At 41.2% G+C, this 17,905-nt stretch overlaps 1 pseudogene; it reads left to right on the top strand.

The window, feature by feature from the left end:
• The first annotated feature begins 8,213 nt into the window (after positions 1-8,213).
• On the top strand, positions 8,214-17,666 carry LOC110529012 (annotated as a pseudogene).
• Positions 17,667-17,905: the final 239 nt, after the last annotated feature.

The following is a 17,905-nucleotide window of genomic DNA, read 5'->3' as shown; positions in this document are numbered from 1 at the left end:
TGAATCAGCTGTGTGGTACTAGGGGAGAAAAACTAAACGTGCCAACCAGGACCAAGTTTTCGGGAAACCCTGCTATAGAGAACAGGTCACCTTCAAAAAAAAAAAAGCAAGTTTGATTTTTTTTGGGTGCAAGTTATACTACATCTTTAAAGAGATGTAGTATAGAGAACTGGTCATTAAACACACTGGAATAGAGCTTCCCATCTTGTAGTTACATCTGTTTCATTCTGCCATTTCTATGAGTGAAATTAATGAGGAAGAATGGGCTTTTGAAACAAATTCCGAAAATAAGGTCTGAGATTAGTTAACACAGGTTTAGGAGATTTTATACATTTTGTTCTATCAGTCAGTTAACATTACCTTTATGAATTAAGCATTTATGTACTTTATATTCTTGTTTAGAATATGTAAATGCATAACAATTCACAAAAAGTGACATTAGCTGATGAAGATTATCACATAGAGCTAAACATTAGATCTCTTAAGCCTGTGTTTACCACATACCTTATTTTCGGCAGTTATCCAAAAACCCTACAATAACCCCATTCACTTCCCTGTTGGCTTTGGCCAAGGAGACATGACACTAAAAAGACTTTAGTCAGAAATAATGTAAAATGCTTGCAATGCTCACAGCACTTCCATTTGTCTTCAACTCTACCATGACATTATTTTCATATTTCTGTGACATGTATATAATATAATACATTTATATGATGTATACTGTCAAATGGGACTGAAACAAATATGGTCATCCAAAATAGTTTAGTTTCCTTCTACTCACTAAAAATAATAATTACAACAACAATTTTTGGAGACAATTCAAACAAAAATATTATATTCCTAAAAATAACAAAATATTGCTTTAGTTTTTATCAGCAGGCATGAAGAAAATGCAATAAATTTAGTTTCTCGATTTTTGAATAAACAGACGTTATATCACACAGATACAGGGCCGTTTAGAGCATTTCACAATGTAGGTCAATCTGGTGACCATAACAGCTAGACTGTTACAGTATCTGACCACAGCATCTTTCGCATTATATACATTGCATACCTGCACACAAATTGTTCAGAAAACTCAAGACACTTAAACACACATTCTATACCTAATCCAAGGAAATATCACTTTTTTGTTAACTGGCAATGCACAGCCTCGGAAGCGGGTAAATTACACGTACCTTGTGTAAGTGTAATACATGTTCCCCTACTTTATAAGGAATACACCTAATGTGTTATGATAACCAATAATTCCCAAAATGTACCTGTAATGTGTACTCAAGGATGTCTCTTATGTAGAGATTATCAGTGACAGTGTCGTTAAATCCCACGGGTGGTCTCTCAAAATGTAAATTAAACTGTCTAGGGTTTTCTTTCCAGGGTACAGTTCTACCAATGCAATAAATAGTTTCATAACTGTTCTAGCTACAGCTCATGCTCAATGTTCCAGTGAATAACACATGATATAGAAAATATATTAATAGATATGATGTCAGTTTCAAACCACAGTACCTTTACTGTCTAGTTAGAAATATCTATTCTCCCAGCGACAGGTCCCAACAAGCGACCTAGAAAAAAGACGTATCCAAATGGTGGATTTCCACGTTCCGCATTGGGCATGAACTCACGTTTCTGTGGCATGGCTCCGGAACACTTTGTGCAATATTTAGAGGCTTTTGGTGCACTAAATATGATTTTTTTGGGGGTGAAGTTTTCATTATGTGTTGAGCATTTTTATTTGACATGTAATACCTATATTTCGATGATCCGAATCCCCGCCCGGTTTTTATGTGTAACATGTGATTGGTTACTTTGGGAGAGACCCGGATGATCACTGGTGGTAGAATTTTTGAGTCCACTGGAAGCATTGATGGCTTGTTAAATAAATGGGCACAAGCTCAACTGTGTCGGTCTTGCGTATAACGTTAATTTATTCAAATTTTGAATAAGTAGATTAAATCATGCGTACACAAATCTAAGTAACAATAGTTAAACGAAAACACCCCAGTATCGACAAGTGAATCCATTCCTCATTGATTTTTGTTTGGGCAGTTTCAGCATCGCTTTGTTTGGGGTCCTTCGTTAGGTTTTAACGTTTTTAACGGCAGAGCTACAAACCAGTGTTTTGAATACATCAACTTGACTGTTTATTTTGATAAACGTGGTATCAAAATTGTTCAGCGATGAATTTAGAGTTGCTCGGTAATGATTATTTATCATTCTTCAATAATTGATTGGGGGCAAAAGCGCACGTAAACGAGGATACTGTAATCAGGCAGCAATACTAGCTAACGTTAGTACGTAACGAACGTTAGCTTGTTCGCTACTAGCCCTCAAACAATAAGAAGCAATGAATAGTTCAACTAAATGTCCCTAGTGTTAATCGTACATTGAGGCACAAGGTGAAATCATACAGCAAATGGCAGGAAACGAGTTTACGTTAGACAATGAATGAACGATCTGCGTATGTGAGGAACTGTCACTGCAATTAGAAGGAAAAACAGTAGCTTGATAGTCTATTTACTCTCTGCGGCTTGTGCTGCCCTATTCCAGTCAGTGATATTGAATCTGTCGTTTTAGCATAACGGCTTGCGATACGGTTTTAGAAACCTTTGGAACTTTACTAATACACAATGGTACTCGGCATCATCTTGATATGTGTAACAAAAGTTTAACATTCACCTTCTACTACCATTTCTGCCAAGCCGTCAACGCATAGTTTGATACATACGTTCGATAAATCCAAGGTATGCACCAGACAACGCAATGCTGCAAGGCAAACGCAGCGTTCCATTGGAAATAAAGTACTTCTGGTATGATCGTGGCGTAATACGCTAGCGTTACCGTCTGAATGGGCAAACCTAGGCATTACAGTACATGAATGGGCTAACCATATTATTTGTTTTCTACTACAGTCGTTCGGGCAGAACTATCCGGAGGTAGGCCATTCTTGTTCTAATGTTACCTGTAACTTGTCGACACATCTCTCACTCACATGCCCTCTCCCTCACAGTGAATGGTTATGCGTATATACTCATTCTAGTCATCAGAGTAGGACATAGCCAAGCAGTGCTCAACTTGAGGCATAGCAGAAGGTCCATTGAAAATATGACACAAAAATTGTCAACCAAACTTTACTTATTGATACTAATGTAATTCTCGATTTGGAAGGCACTGGTGTCTTATACTATTTTCTATATTTGCCGGTAGGACCCCGATAACAACAAATATTCAGAACAATTTAAAATCCACTTTTTGCACTGAGTTAGTTCTCTTACCATTGTAGCTGCCAGACATCTTACATTTCCCAACATATTTGCTGGAATTAGTTATTTCTAGGCGCCATGGTCACATCATGATAACAGCTTGTCACACATCGATCTACACACATGCTAGAGGCATTTCTCACTTGGTACAAATGTATTTCTGAATATTTCCTCATCGGAGTTCCACCAGCAACTAGAAACATTTGTTTTCCTACATTTTCCAAATCAGGAATGAAGGAAGTTCTATGCTGCTGTGGAGCAGGTTGAGAGCTTCAAGTTCCTTGGTGTCCACATCACCAACAAACTAACATGGTCCAAGTACACCATGACAGTCGTGAAGCGGGCACAACAAAACCTATTCCCCATCAGGAGACTGAAAATATTTGTCATTGGTCCTCAGATCCTCAAAAGGTTCTACAACTGCACCATCGAGAGCATCCTGACTGGTTGCATCACTGCCTGCTATGGCAACTGCTCGGCCTCCGACCGTAACACGGAACCCAAACCGGCTGCGCGCGTGCACTATCGTACATACATTTATTTTGTCCCCCTACACCAAACACGATCACGACACGCATGTTAAAATATCAACACAAACTCAGAACCAATTACATTAATTTGGGGACAGGTCGAAAATAATTTAACATGTATGGCAATTTAGTTCGTTAGCTTGCACTCGCTAGCTAATTTGTCCTATTTAGCTAGCTTGCTGTTGCTAGCTAATTTGTCCTGGGATATAAATATTGAGTTGTTATTTTACCTGAAATGCACAAGGTCTTCTACTCTGACAATTAATCCACACATAAAACGGCCAACCGAATCCTTTCTAGTCATCTAGTAACCAGAAGGTTGCAAGTTCAAACCCCCGAGCTGACAAGGTACAAATCTGTCTTTCTGCCCCTAAACAGGCAGTTAACTCACTGTTCCTAGGCCGTCATTGAAAATAAGAATTTGTTCTTAATTGACTTGCCTACTTGGTTGCCATGGCGCCGACAGAGATGGCCGCCTCACTTCGTGTTCCTAGGAAACTATGCAGTTTTTAGTTTTTTTACGTGTTATTTCTTACATTAGTACCCCAGGTCATCTTAGATTTCATTACATACAGTCAAGAAGAACTACTGAATATAAGATCAGCGTCAACTCACCATCAGTACAACCAAGAATATGATTTTCGCGAAGTGGATTCTGTGTTCTGCCTTTCAACCAGGACAACGGAATGGATCCCAGCCGGCGACCCAAAAAAACGACTCCGTAAAAGAGGGAAACGAGGCGGTCTTCTGGTCAGACTCCGGAGACGGGCACATCGTGCACCACTCCCTAGCATTCTTCTCGCCAATGTCCAGTCTCTTGACAACAAGGTTGATGAAATCCGAGCAAGGGTAGCATTCCAGAGGGACATCAGAGACTGTAACGTTCTTTGCTTCACGGAAACATGGCTCACTGGAGAGACGCTATCGGAGGCGGTGCAGCCAGCGGGTTTCTCCACGCATCGCGCCGACAGAAACAAACATATTTCTGGTAAGAAGAGGGGCGGGGGCGTATGCCTTATGGCTAACGAGACGTGGTGTGATCACAGAAACATACAGGAACTCAAATCCTTCTGTTCACCTGATTTAGAATTCCTCACAATCAAATGTCGACCGCATTATCTACCAAGAGAATTCTCTTCGATTATAATCACAGGCCATAAAGATCATCAAGGACAACAACCACCCGAGCCACTGCCTGTTCACCCCGCTATCATCCAGAAAGCGAGGTCAGTACAGGTGCATCAAAGCTTGGACCGAGAGACTGAAAAACAGTACTCTATATCATCTACTGCATCCTTATGTAATACATGTATCACTGGCCACTTTAACTATGCCACTTTGTTTACATTCTCATCTCATATGTATATGCTGTACTCGATACCATCTACTGTATCTTGCCTATGCTGCTCTGTACCATCACTCATCCATATATCTTTATGTACATATTCTTTATCCCCTTACACTGTGTATAAGACAGTAGTTTTTGAATTGTTAGTTAGATTACTTGTTGGTTATTACTGCATTGTCGGAACTAGAAGCACAAGCATTTCGCTACACTCGCATTAACATCTGCTAACCATGTGTATGTGACAAATAAAATTTGATTTGATTTGATTTTGATTTACTTAAATAAAGGTTAATAAAAAATCTCTCCTCCTTCCAGGCTTTTTCATCTTTGAACTTAAATGGTGATTGGCATCTACACTTTTACCACACAACCAGCAAAACATTTAGTCTTTCAATTACCCACGTGGGTATAACCAATGAGGAGATGGCACGTGGGTACCTGCTTCTATAAACCAATGAGGAGATGGGAGAGGCAGGACTTGCAGCGTGATCTGCATCAGAAATAGGAATGACTTCTATTTTAGCAACTCAGACTCGTTGGCGCGTGAGAGCAGTGTGGGTGCAATAATTGAATAACATGGATTTCTACATTTATTTTGCGACGGAACGGCCCAGTACATCACTGGGGCCAAGCTTCCTGCCATCCAGGACCTCTATACCAGGCGGTGTCAGAGGATGGCCCTAAAAATTGTCAAAGACTCCAGCCACCCTAGTCATAGACTGTTCTCTCTGCTACCGCATGGAAAGCGGTACTGGAGCGCCAAATCTAGGTCCAAGAGGCTTCTAAACAGCTTCTACCCCCAAGCCGTAAGACTCCTGAACATCTAGTCAAATGGCTACCCAGACTATTTGCATTCCCCCTCCTCCCCATTCTCTGTTGTCATCTATGGTAGTCACTTTAATTAGCTCTACCTATATGTACATACTACCTCAACTAACCGGTGCCCCCGCACATTGACTCTGTACCGGTACCCCCCTGTATATGTTGTTATTTTTTACTGCTGTTCTTTAATTATTTGTTACTTTTCTCTTATCCATATTTTTTTGAAACTGCACTGTTGGTTCGGGGCTCGAAAGTAAGCATTTCACTGTAAGGTCTACTGCACCTGTTGAATTCGGTGCATGTGACTAATAGAATTTGATTTGAAGTTAAAGGTATAATCCACCCCAAACCACTAATTCCTATGAGCTACACAATAATAGCAATGTCAATTTCAGCATGTGAAGTAACTAGCTAGCTGTAACGTCGCGGTAACAAACTGCTCTATCAATTCAGGAGTTTATCTCACCAAGTTCAATTTGCAGTTCTCTACCCTGAGTGAGTGCAAGAGTACTTTTCTGTGGCAACAACGGCCCTTTCCCACGTTTCCGACACAGGGCTCATTGCGTGATGATGGTACTTGAAGGAGAAACTGAGTTGAATAATTTGGTACACTGTTGAGCACCTCTAAGCGAAATATATACATTGTCATGACGATATAAATAGATGGATGTGTTATAGACAAATATGCCCATACCCGCTATTGGCTGATTTGGAGTGCAGGTAATTGTTTTAAAAGTGTTATGAAATGTGATGCAATTATTCCCTATCTCCATTGACGAGAACCATGTAACTTTAGCTAGCTATGACGCGTTCCCACACGATTTTCTAATTTCACAGATGGACCACTTAGAAGTTAAATAATGGGGACATTTTTTATTGAACATAGGCTTTCAACACATTGACAGGAGTCTCATGATTTTTATTTGTGGGGGTGGATTATCCCTTGAAGGTTGGTTGAACTTTTTGTGGACTATCTGCTAGACCACAAGCGTTTAGCTATGCACAGGAGGTTCGAGCACAATTTGGCTAAGTAGAAAATCGATATACAAATATATATGTGTGTTTGTGTGTGTCTTGACATGGTTGATGTCTCGTTGGCAGAAGGCAGATGGCACTCTGGACTATCAGTATGGCTCTCTCGCCTCTGGCGGTGGGGTGCCACGACAGACGCATCGTAATTTCGGACTTCCTGACAAGGGGCATCGCCAAGATTATCAGTGCTCACATCCATCCAGTCTGAAAACAAACTATGGCCACAATAAAGTAAAAACACCAGCAAGCACACCATTCAGAATCCACAAACCATGTTTATATATGCTCAAATGTTCTTCTTGTATTTTCTCATAAACCATAATTTTGTTCCAGAGCCCTTGTCAAGGGGTGTATTGACTGTGGTTCTGAATCTTAACCTTCCTAAATGTTTCCCTGTGTGTCTGCAGTTGGAGTCGAGATGGGCACAAGCTGGTGAGTGCGTCAACAGATAACATCCCGTCCCTGTGGGACGTCCGAACTGGAGACTGACCAAAGGTTCCGCTTACCCTCGCCCATCCTAAAATTGTATGCAGTTGGAGTCGAGATGGGCACAAGCTGGTGAGTGCGTCAACAGATAACATCCCGTCCCTGTGGGACGTCCGAACTGGAGACTGACCAAAGGTTCCGCTTCCCCTCGCCCATCCTAAAATTGTAGTACCACCCCAGAGACTTGAGTATATATCTATATCTACCTCGTCCTACACCTCAGCCCAGTCTTATCCTTTCTAACTAATTGTAACTCCTAACTTCATCCATCAAACTACAGTTAGTAGTACCGTCCCCACCTACCTGGGAGTATATATATCTATACCTCAGCTCAGTATATACCTCCACCTTAGCTCAGCATATACCTCCACCTTAGCTCAGTATATACCTCCACCTTAGCTCAGCATATACCTCCACCTTAGCTCAGTATATACCTCCACCTTAGCTCAGTATATACCTCCACCTTAGCTCAGCATATACCTCCACCTTAGCTCAGTATATACCTCCACCTTAGCTCAGCATATACCTCCACCTTAGCTCAGCCTACACCTATGCCTCTTATGCTTCCTAACTGATTGTCACTCCTAACCTCAACCCATCAAACTACAGTACCACTCAACAGACCTTTGAGTATCTGTATGGAATAATGGAATACTTGTATGGAAAGCACCCCTTGAAATCCCAACCTGTCCCCTCCCGTTGTGTTTCAGGGACAAGGTCCTGGTGTGTCCTATGAAGTCAGCCCCGGTACTGCTGACGCTGTCACTCTAAACATGTGGTTCTGCCCGTGGATGACGACTCTGACCTGAACGTGGTGGCGGCCTTCGACCGGCGGGGGGAGTGCATCTACACCGGCAACACCAAGGGAAAGGTCAGAGGTCACCAGTGGACACAGTTTAGATTTGACACCTTGTTTATTTATTTGTGAATCATACATACTAATTTTGTCATATTATTTTTCTATTTAGCACTTTATAAACAATATATAGGTTGTGTATGTGTGTGTGTGCTGATTGTTTTCATTGATGTGACCTTGCAGATTCTGGTTCTGAACACGGACACACAGGATCTGTTGGCATCGTTTCGGGTTACGACAGGGACCAGCAACACTACAGCCATCAAGTCCATAGAGTTTGCACGCAAGGGCAGGTGAGAGAACTGACAGTGACCTACTCACCCTCACCCCCTTGGTTTTTCTTTGGAGATATTCTTTTTTGCCTCGTTTCAGGGGGATAAATAATTTTTGTAATTGTCTTTAGACTAACAGGATGAATAGTAACTCATTGTGCTGATGAACTTTGACCTGACCTTGTGCTGACCTATGAACCCTGACCTCTCTTCAGTGGCACCCTTTGCGGCCAATCATCGCCTCCATCTCCAGCGGAGTGGTGTCCATCTGGGCTCAGAACCAAGTGGTTCTGACAACACAGGTTTGACCTGAGTTCTATACCCTGGATCTGGTCTGGGTGCTGGACTGGTCTTTTTGCTATTGGCTAGGTCTTGAGATTGAGTGATTACACTACGTTTGTAAGGCAATGATGAAGGGGTGATTCCATGCCAGCATAATGGGAGGACATTATGAAACTATTCTCCAGACCCTAGCGGGAACACAGAGTACAGAGAGATATAGCAATATAATATTCAGGGCTGTCTAACTGGAGTATAAGGCAGCCAATTTCTTTGTGACGTTTTCGGTCCTCAGATACAGAGAGCCGTCAAACCCTGTCTGCAGGTGAAGAGATCCCAATGAATGTCCCAGGAGAATAAAGGTACGTCCTTGTATACCATTGATTATACAGTGCATTCTGAAACTTTTCTGACTACTTGACATTTCCCACATTTTGTGAGATTTTGTACGTGCCTTGTGCTGACATTACATTTTTGGGGTGCAAATTGATCTTTTGTAATCTAGGTGGTGAAATGTCTGACAGCAGGAGATGGGATCCTTAGCTAATAACATACACACAACTACTACTACCACCACGTTCAATGCCAGATACTTTTCTCCAAGGAAGTCTGTGATAATGAAGACCTTTTGCCTAAGACTACCACAACAATGACATTGTCTATGCTAAATGTGTTTAAATTGTAACGAGGAAAAAATAGTTGTGGTATAAGAAATACATTTTATTCAACAGTGCTTGGAAAAGCAGAGATGACAAAATACTTTTTGTTTCACCCATACATCAATATTATTAAAGAACAGTATGTTTATAATATCATAAACCAAGTCTTTTATAAATTACAAATTACATTTTCTATATTCATACGTTTTAAAGGGAGCTTTTGTCATGACAAGGTGAAGGTGCCCTCCTCAAATGGCACAACAGAATCTTTCAGATTGACCAAAGCACAGCATATAGCAACCATCTCGTATACTTGAGGGATGTCTCCTTTCATATCTGGAAAAGGACAAAGAGGTAGAAGTAGATGCTGCTGTAGCATTGCTCATCTTCCCAGTGGGAATCCAGTCGACATGGTGTCTTGATAAAGGTCAACCTACAGTAGTACATCAACAAATGAAAAGCAAACCTGATGTTAGAATATCACTTCTTCAGGTCACCGATACCACCAGGGCTCTTAATAGTTTGCTTCCTGTTTAATTCATTCAGGTGTTTAGTGTCACATAAAGATTACATTTATTGTCGGGCTTGAACAATGAATATATGATATCCACTGGAGTTTTCTGGGACAATAATGTCCTCCAAGCTATATGGATGTCATATTGTATAATTTGTCTCCCCTTTTCATGGTCATGGCTAGAAAGGATCCAGCTTTTGTCAAATGAACATATTTGACATTTCGTAACACATTAGGAGAATTATGTTAAGATTAGGAAACAGGCTAACTAAAATGAACAAAAATTACTTTTGACAAAAGCTGAATCCTTTTAGCCAGGATTCCTTTTTTTATAGGCCTAGATTACGTGGTTGCATTCAAGACAAGGTCGTTTTTATTGATCTGTTGTCGGTAGAGTAGGCCTAGGCTACCGTCCTATAAAAAATGATTTGGCTAATTTCTCCAGTCATATAAAGTGTAGTAGAATTGCATGAAATGTTTATCAAAGGCCACATTTTTCCTTTGGAAAGGAAACAGCTCTGATATAGCCTATTAACCTATGCCACTACGTGCTCAATAGCCTAAATTATCACTATCATATCTAGTCATAACATTAGGAAAAGTAGGCTTACATTTGTCTGCAATTGTGATGAGGCATGCAGTCCTTTGTCATAAAGGACTGCATGCCTAAGACCGAGTGTAAGGTCGCTACTACAGACCCTGGTTCGATTCCAGGCTGAATCACAACCGGCCGTGATTGGGAGTCCCGTAGGGCAGCACACATTTGGCCCAGTGTCGTCTGGGTTTGGCGATGGTATGGCTGTCATTGTAAATAAGGATTTGTTCTTAACTGACTTGCCTAGTTAAATAAAAAATGAAAGTAAAATTTTGGGGGTGAAAAATAGCTTCCCCAGTACTTTAAACTCACGCAACACATGCTAATTGCTAGACTACAAGCTCATTTTGGCTAACTTAGTGTTGTTGTTAACACCTAGCATAACAGCTAAACTAAACTCGAAATCATTCAGACTTAATTTACCAGTGAGGAAATGAAACTAATAAATAAGCCTATGTGACAGGGATGATAGGATTTGGCCCACTATTATAAAGTGTTGATATTTACATTTTATTACATCAACTTTTTTTTGCTTATTGTCTCGAGAATAAAAACGTTTTAGTTGGTTCGCGAGTCCTTTATACACACATGTACTGATATTGTATCATATAATAGCACTCACAACTTTCCAAGAAAAACAAAAATGGAGACATTTATTATTATTATAAAAAATAATGTAACCTTATTTAACTAGGCATGTCATTTATGGTCTGTATGCATATATTTTAGGCTATTTATACAGAGAAGGGGTCTAAAATCTGTTTAACCTGGATTTAAGATCATATGACCATAGTTTAGGTTTCTGATATCACATGCCTTACTTTTATTTTCCTGCGTAAGGAAATCAGGATTATGCCTCGACTGCCATTCATTCCAGTTAGACTGATTTGGGTGTCTCCCTGGCCAATATGGCAGCCATTTTAATCCCACTCTGGAACTTTGAGGGTTTATAACATAGCCAGCCAGCACTAGTCATTTAATAGGCTTTCTTTGGTCTGTACCAAGGATCAGAGGGTCTTTAAAAAAAAGGAGGCATAGGTCTATAAAGGTCCTAAAAGGACTACTTTCATCATGATTTAAAAAATAATGTTATTTAGTTTGTTTTGTGAACAACTTTCTATATAGTTTTTTTTTTTCAGAAGCGATTTACAGGTATTTTTTTATTTGATTATTTTTATTTCACCTTTATTTAACCAGGTTGGCCAGTTGAGAACAAGTTCTCATTTACATCTGCGACCTGGCCAAGATAAAGCAAAAGCAGTGCGACAAAAACAACAGAGTTACACATGGAATAAACAAATCTACAGTCAATAACACAATGTAAAAATCTGTATACAGTGTGTGCAAATGAAGTAAGGAGGTAAGGCAATAAATAGGCCATAGTGGCGAAGTAATTATCATTTAGTAATTAACACTGGAGTGATAGATGCGCAGATGAGGATGTGCAAGTATAAATACTGGTGTGCAAAAGAGCAGAAAAACAAATATTGGTTGAGGTAGGTAGTTGGTTGGATGGGCTATTCACAGATGGGCTGCGTGCAGCGATCGGTAAGCTTCTCTGACAGCTGATGCTTAAAGTTAGTGAGGGGAAAAAAGTCTCCAACCTCAGTGATTTTTGCAATTCGTTCCAGTCATTGGCAGCAGAGAACTGAAAAGAAAGGCGGCCAACTGAGGTGTTGGCTTTGGGGATGACCAGTGAAATATACCTGCTGAAGTGTGTTCTACGGGTGGGTGTTGCTATGGTGACCAGTGAGCTGAGATAAGGCGGAGCTTTACCTAGCATAGACTTATAGATGACCTGGAGCCAGTGGGTTTGGCAATGAATATGGAGCGAGGACCAGCCAACGAGAGCATACAGGTCGGAGTTGTGGGTGGTACATGGGGCTTTGGTGACAAAACGGATGGCACTATGATAGACTGCATCCAATTTGTTGAGTAGAGTGTTGGAGGCTATTTTGTAAATGACATCGCCAAAGTCAAGGATTGGTAGGATAGTCAGTTTTACGAGGGTATGTTTGACAACATGAGTGAAGGAGGCTTTGTTGCGAAATAAGAAGCCAATTCTAGATTTAATTTTGAATTGGAGATGCTTAATATGAGTCTGGCAGAGTTAGCCAGACATCTAGGTATTTATAGTTGTCCACATATTCTAAGTCAGAACCGTCCAGAGTAGTGATGCTAGTCGGGCGGATGGGTGGGGCATCGATCGGTTGAAGAGCATGTATTTCATTTGACTAGCATTTAAGAGCAGTTGGAGGCCACAGAAGGAGTGTTGTATGGCATTGAAGCTCGTTTGGAGGTTTGTTAACACAGTGTCCAAAGAAGGGCCACATGTATACAGAATGGTGTCGTCTATTCAAAGTCATATTCATTCAGATATTTTCATACATTCAGTTATAATATTTGCATTTCATACTTTCCTGTACCTGTGGGCTGCCACTCGAAAGAAGAAAAATGCATACAAAGACAAAGAACTGCATGAACAGTTTTGTAATATTCTGTATGCAAGGAAAATAAAGAAGGCTCTCCAACCCCCTCAGTCCCCATGCACACGCCCGCACCCTCCCTCCCCACCCAGAAACCATATCTTCCACCCCGCCTAGCCCCCCTTCACCCGCATTATCATATTTCCTCAAACCATTACAATCCATGATATCGCCAAGGGTATAGATACCACATTTGGACCATTGGGGCAAGGCATTATTGTTAAATATTAGAGTGGCCATTTCAATCCCAGTTGCATAGATTTTCAATTTTGCAGCAAATAGAAATTGTGTGACTAAATAATAGGGCTAAAGCGTAGTTTACATTTGTTTAAGAGAGAGATCAATGAACACCACATCTTCCAGGGCAATTAGAGCCACCATATTTCTCTCTGTTCTCAGCCAGGGAGAGGAAGAGTCATGTCTAAACCAATTCAAAATTGGGGGGTGAAATGCTAAATGCCCTCTCTGTATATTTGTTAATTTAGTCTGGGATCTCTTACCTTTTCATATACATTTTGAATACGCTCTGAATTTTATCCCAATAGCCGGAAGGGGGAGACTCATTCAACCAAGGCAATGTATTCAATTTCACAATAGAAATTCTGCCGGTGAGAGCAACTGCGACTAGTCCATTCTACTGAGGTCTGATTGAATTGATTTTAGCCTTCTGTTAAGTTTTTGGCAATGGTTTTATCTAAAGAAGGAAATATACTGTATATATTCCTAAATATTTAAAATGACAAACAATTGGATTCCATATGTAGAGATGGAGTCATCTGTCGCATTCTTGAGGGGGAGTAAGGCAGATTAGGTTAGATTTATTTTATTTTTGAGATGTAGCTGAATTTGTTCATAATCTTCAAAGTGTTTGGGAGAGATTGAGATACTTTATCTAAATAATGTAAGATATTGTCTGCGTATAATGAGATGACGTAATTCGTAGGCTTGAGAGATATTGGTGTCATTTCTTTTGATTTTCGAACTGCCTGGGCTAGGGGCTCCATTGAAGAAGAAAAACAAATAGCAGAGGTGAGAGAGGTTCACCTTGCTTACTACTTCTAGTGATTCTGAATGGAGCAGAGCGGGTATTGCGTGTTATTACTATGGCTAAGGGAGTTGACATATAGAATCATTACTGCAAAGCTTGCTAGCCAGTAGAACACAGGGTCGATTACCATGGAAGTAATGGTTGAGTCTAACTCGATGGATGGCAAATTCTACTCTCTGTCTAATAAAAGAAAATGGTTTGTGATACAAATGTAAAAAGCATGTTAAAGGTAGACTCAGCGAAATGACGTTACCTCGAGCAGCACCGCAGATATTGAGATGAGTGAGATGAAGACTTCTCTCTAACACAGTCACACACAATGTCTGCACATGTACACGGGTTCATGTCACGCTGTTTACAGTGTGGTAGCCAGTGCACCAAGACAGCAGAGAAGTTGACAGAAATTGACCCATTATGCTGTTTACTTTCTGCATCTACATCATATTGCTGAGTCTACCTTTAAACATCCTTCCTCCCAATGAAGAGTTGAGAATTGCCAGAACAGTTTGGAGTACCAAAAATATTTTGGGGCTATACTGGCTTGGAATCGCTCATGAAGCACTGTTGAAAGAGGAATCATTCAGGAGTCCACAAGATTCCAGAATCATAAACCAAAACTGTCTACTGATGAGGATGGATGTTGTGGATCTAATAGAATGGGTTGGTTAATTCATTCCATCCTGGGATTTTGTGTTCAGGAAAACTGGAGTGCGTTCGCCCCAGACTTTAAGGAGCTGGATGAGAACGTGGAGTACGAGGAGAGAGTCTGAGTTTGATATAAAAGACGAGGATTAAAGTGAACCTGAACATACAGGTACACACACACACACAAACGCGTGCATAAATGGAGAGACATTGCTGCTTGTCAGGGACTTATTTGTGTGTGTGTGCCCCAGGTGCGGATGCTGCGGAGGATGAGGAGGTGGATGTGACCTCTTGACCCCATTGTGGCTTTTTGCAGCAGGTGAGTGTGTGTGATGATGATGAAGGTAGACAGGTGTTGTGGTGGTGATACTTTTATAGCTTTAAATAGGCAAGGCAATTGAATAGAAATATAATTGCAACACAATACTGTGTTAGTGATGAGGAGCTAGAAGACTTCAAGGCCTTGTTCTACCTGCCCATCGCTCCAGAGGTAGAGGACCCTGAGGAGAATCCATTTGGTCCCCCTCCGGATGCAGCCGTCCAGACCGCCCCCACAGAAGATGGTTCTTCCCACACAGGGCGGGGACAAGAAGCAGCACCAGCCATCCTCAGAAGGAGCCCCGCCCAAAAAGAAGGCCATACCACCACCATCATCAAGCTACAAGGGGTGCCCAGTGATGGTGAGAGTCAGAAGAACACACACACACACACACACAACCATTTTTAACCATTGATTGGATACCTATTTGACTTGTGTATTCTCCCCCCCCCCAGAGGTGCACCCCTTACTGGGGGTGAAGGGAGACAGCAAGTCCAAGAAGAAGACGGCAGGGCGGCCGAAAGGCTCCAAAGGTAAAGAGAAAGACTTCCCCTTCAGGCCCAAACCCTACAGGGGGGACAGGGTCTACCCTGATGAAGTGGGAGGAGGAGGGAGGAAGGGCAGAGTGGAGGGGGGCATTACTGCTGCAGGTAAGGATGTGATATGATATGACGCCACAATGGGGAGCTATGCTGATCCTGCTAGCTACAATGCTTCACCAGCCATCTGCTCCCGCGGCCTGGCTAGGCCCACCCTACAAACACCCTTTAACTGAGCCCAAACCGCCCACTATCCCCAGGCCCCCAACCCCCCACCCTACATCCCACCCTCCTCCTTAACTCTGCTGATTAGGAACTGATTCTGGGACAGATTTGAAATGTGGTGGGACTAATCTGAACAAAATCAAGAGATTCTCCCCACTGTCAGGGTTTGGGTTAGTTGTAATTCTGGCTTTCTGGTTGTTGGTTTGGTTTCCAATATGGCCACCGGCCAGCCGACTGACCTGGGGCTAGATGGCTTTATACTGACCTGACCTGCGGCTGGTTTGTCTACTTCCTGCTTGCCCTTCCTGCTCCACTCCGGCCTCGCTCTTCCCTGGGCTTGTGTGTCTGTGGTGGATGGGTATATCCAGGTTTGTGTCTATGTTGGATGTGTTTGGGTGTTTTGTATATTTGTGAAATCAATTCTGCTCTAAGATCTGTGATGTTTGCTGTGCTTTTTTTAAAACAACTGTCAAGTCATCCTGCTGGACCACAATGCAATGCAAAACTGAGCTGTCATAAGCTGTGTTCAAAGTTCTTCTCAGTTTTTTGTTGGTTAAAAACAACTCATGGTCCCTTGGGACCTATGCAATGTTATTGGGTCAAATTGCATCAGTGATTCAAAAGGAGAAATTTACAGATGTTTGCTATGAAAATACATTGGTGAAACCTTGCAAGCAAGCAGTGAGGGAATTTCTTCTTTTTATTTTTCAATGCACCTCCAAAAGCATATTTTTTTCAAATTGCATTATTGAAAAACTGTTATGGTAAGAGATTATACACCTGAAATGCCTCCACTTTGAATTCTGTGTTTATTTCATGTTGACCATACTGTCTGTTCTGGGAAAAGCATGAAATTGATAGACTATAATTTCTGTACCTGGGAAGAAGGTAAGACAGACAATATTTAGTGTTCAAGCCAAGGACAGGTCCTGAGTGTTTCTCCTCAGTAGATAAGGAGTATGTTCATTGTGAGATGTCTTCTATTTATTCTATGTGATATTCTTGGTGTCTTTCCTATAGGGAGCCTGGTTTCACAGTCCTTCAAACATCATGATATTGTGGGTCTGGACTGAGACAGCAGCTTGGTTCTGGAAGGAGAAGGACAGGCACCTGAACATTTTTTTTTTACTCTCCTAAACTCAAAAGACAATTTGTGACATCACTCAAGACTCTCATTATGACATCACAGCCTTCTATCAGTCAGGCTGTTGACTGTGGGGTTTCGTAAACCCACAGGCTGTCTCTCTTTCTGTGTTGCCATGGTTACTTGGATTATCTCCCTTCTATCAAAGACTGCTGTATGAGACCTAATAATATCACAGGTTTGGATGAGAGTTCTGACTGGTAACTCTATGCCCCAGCAACATGGCAGATTCTCACTTTCTCTTTTTGCAGTTTTTGGTACTAGTAACAGAAATGGACCAAGAGACGGGTGGCATGTAGCCTAGTGGTTAAGAGCTTTGGGCCAATAACTGAAAGGTTGCTGGTTTGAATCCCCGAGCAGACTAGGTGAAAAATATGTTGGATGTACCCTTGAGCAAGGCACTTAACCCTAATTGCTCTTTTAAGTCTCTCTGGATAAGAGCGCCTGCAAATGACTCATGTAGAAGAGGGAAGCAACAATCTGCAATAGTAAAGGATCACCTCTTCTCCATGTCTGTCTTTTTCTCTGTAGTATGACTACAGATATAATAATCTGCAGTGTAGTGTGTCCCTCCCAACTTGTCTGCTTTTAACTCCTATATATATATATATATATATATATATATATATATATATATATATTTATTATTATTAAACCTCTTTTGATTTTGGTGATGCCACCTCTGTAATTATTGAGTCTTCCTGACTGGAGTTTCTTGTCTGTGGAAGAATAGGGGGTTTCCTGCCAAAACCCACTGCCTTTTCCCAGGATAAATATGTGAGAAACCGTTAAATTATTTATTTTTAAATTATATGAACAGCATAATGTGAAATGGAACCGTTA

The sequence above is a fragment of the Oncorhynchus mykiss genome, chromosome 7 (assembly GCF_013265735.2).
Source record: "Oncorhynchus mykiss isolate Arlee chromosome 7, USDA_OmykA_1.1, whole genome shotgun sequence".
Taxonomy (NCBI): Eukaryota; Metazoa; Chordata; class Actinopteri; order Salmoniformes; family Salmonidae; genus Oncorhynchus; species Oncorhynchus mykiss.
The sequence above is the reverse complement of the archived record's forward strand: the minus strand, read 5'-3'. Positions and strand labels throughout refer to the sequence as shown.